Source organism: Ipomoea nil, unplaced genomic scaffold (genome assembly GCF_001879475.1).
Source record: "Ipomoea nil cultivar Tokyo-kokei standard unplaced genomic scaffold, Asagao_1.1 scaffold1900, whole genome shotgun sequence".
In the NCBI taxonomy this organism is placed as follows: domain Eukaryota; kingdom Viridiplantae; phylum Streptophyta; class Magnoliopsida; order Solanales; family Convolvulaceae; genus Ipomoea; species Ipomoea nil.
The window spans coordinates 1399054-1401683 of NW_017618328.1; the positions used below are offsets into that span (position 1 = coordinate 1399054).

Genomic DNA, 2630 nt, shown 5'->3' on the forward strand with positions numbered 1-2630 from the left:
TTTTATTTTTTATTTTTTTTATTTTCATTCTTTCGATTTATTATTACATAATCTGAATAATCAAATATATATATATATATATATATACATATGAAGGGCTATTAAAATGGTTCATGCATCCACTACGAATGCAAAGAAAGGACGCAGTAAAACTACTTGGGAAATTGTCAAGGTAATTTCATATTTTTAACTATATAAGTGTTTGTATATAGCTAAATTGTAATGCAAATATTATTTAACATTTGTAGGTTCCTCGTCAACCGGATAGTAACCAATGCGGTTTCTTTGTCATGGCGTACATGAAAACTTTAATTGAGAATATGCCAGACTTCGATGATAAAAATTCTGTTCAAGCACTGGTATTACATTCCATTTCTACTCTCTCTTCCTTGTTTCTCGCTGTTATTTAATTGCAGAATGGTTCTAGGTTTTTAATGCTTTGTTAGCTTGGGTTTAAGCCTCTCTCTTTTTCACTTGATTTGGACAGTTATTGATGATAAATTTGATTTTTATTTTTTATTTTTTAGAATAAGTTTGTTGCTCTGAAATTTGGGTGTAGAATGCGTCTGAAAGCTCAAAATTTTGGGCATTTTAGTGCTTGATGTATTGCTTTTTCAAGTGTCTTTCTTTACTTGTTGGCTACACTTGTTATGATTCTCTTTAGGAAACTCATTATCTTGTTATGAACACCTTGAGTATGAATGTGGTGAGAGTAAGAGGGCAGTTTCATTTCATTGCAAATTATTTATATCTATACTAATTTATTTTCTTACTTTTTACATGTAGTTTCAACAAGTTGATTATGACAAAGAGGTTATTGATCTGGTGCGATCTGAATGGGCCGATATTCTATCAAGTCATATAGAGTAGGTATGATTTGGTCATTCGAACGTTGTGATCATCTAGACTTGAATTGGTTCGGGGAATTGTTTTTTGTGTAGTAGTATTATGACTTGAATGATAATTAGAATTGGTCATGGAAGTCTTTTTACTTGTTATTTTGAACCTTATTAGCTTGTGCACAATTATGTAACTACACTTTGCAATTTATGGTGAATGGATAAATTGTTTTTTTATACGATTATAATTTAAGCAGGTGATAAACAGTTAAAAACTGTTGTCTATTTTACAATAGACAACAGTTAGAAACGGTTGACTTTTCTACAAAAGACAACAGTTTATGGGTGTTTCAACAACACCCAATAGACAACGGTTTATAACTGTTGTCTTTTAAAGAAAAGACAACAGTTAAAAACCGTTGTCTATGTACGTGACTTTTAACAACACTGGTTTCAACAACGCTTAATAGACAACGGTTAAAAAACCGTTGTCGTTGGTAGAAAAGACAACGGTTAATAACCGTTGTCTATTGCGTGACTTTTAACAACACCGGTTTCAACAACACTAAATAGACAACGGTTAAAAAACCATTGTTGTTGGTAGAAAAGACAACGGTTAATAACCGTTGTCTATTGTGTGACTTTTAACAACACCGGTTTCAACAACACTTAATAGACAACGGTTAAAAAACCGTTGTCGTTGGTAGAAAAGACAACGGTTAATAACCGTTGTCTATTGCGTGACTTTTAACAACACCGGTTTCAACAACACTTAATAGACAACGGTTAAAAAACCGTTGTCATTGGTAGAAAAGACAACGGTTAATAACCGTTGTCTATTGCGTGACTTTTAACAACACCGGTTTCAACAACACTAAATAGACAACGGTTAAAAAACCGTTGTCGTTGGTAGAAAAGACAACGGTTAATAACCGTTGTCTATTGCGTGACTTTTAACAACACCGGTTTCAACAACAATAAATAGACAACGGTTTAAAAACCGTTGTCGTTGGTAGAAAAGACAGCGGTTAATAACCATTGTCTATTGCGTGACTTTTAACAACACCGGTTTCAACAACACTTAATAGACAACGGTTAAAAAACCGTTGTCGTTGGTAGAAAAGACAACGGTTAAAAAACCGTTGTCTATGAGCAGGACCTACAACAACACCGGCTTCAACAACAGAAAGTATACCCCTACGACAACGGTTAATAACCGTTGTCTATGTGCATTTTTCTTGTAGTGTGGGTTTGGAAAGTAAGCCTTGTAAGAAGCTTGTTGAGGGTAAAGTGAAGTCTTTTGGTCTACAAGAGGTAACACATGCTCTACTAAAACCTATTTTGCTTACCTATATGTGATTTCTTGGATTCTACTTGTGTTTTGCTATGAAATGTGAGGGTTTATGCATTTGTCTTGTGATATTGCATATCTAGAGCATGTGTTTAGGGTTCCTTTGTGCCATTGCTTGGCATTTTCCATGATTCAAGTCATTTTTTTGTGTTGGGTGAGATTTGGCATGTTTTGGACTTGAATTTGAGTTTGGAGATAAAAATCCCCGAAGGGATTATTTTGCACAGGTATATGTACCCGCAGGCGGAACGACGAGTCGAGCTCCACCTGCCGCCCACCCGCGGGGAACATGTAGCCTCGTGGGTAGTGTACCCGCGGGCGGAACTACGGGTGGGAGCCTACCCGTGGGTCCACCCGCGGGGAACACAGTGGAGTTGGAATGGGATTTGTTCCCCGTGATCCGTTTGACTCGGTATTTGGTCTTTTGACTTCCCGATGTT

General features: G+C 36.0%; 1 long non-coding RNA gene across 1 annotated transcript; it reads left to right on the forward strand.

Annotated features, from left to right (window-relative positions):
• Positions 1-259: 259 nt before the first annotated feature.
• Positions 260-949, forward strand: LOC109193646. Its single transcript, XR_002056311.1, has 3 exons — positions 260-359; positions 787-813; positions 871-949. It is a non-coding gene; the product is annotated as an uncharacterized LOC109193646 (long non-coding RNA).
• Positions 950-2630: the final 1681 nt, after the last annotated feature.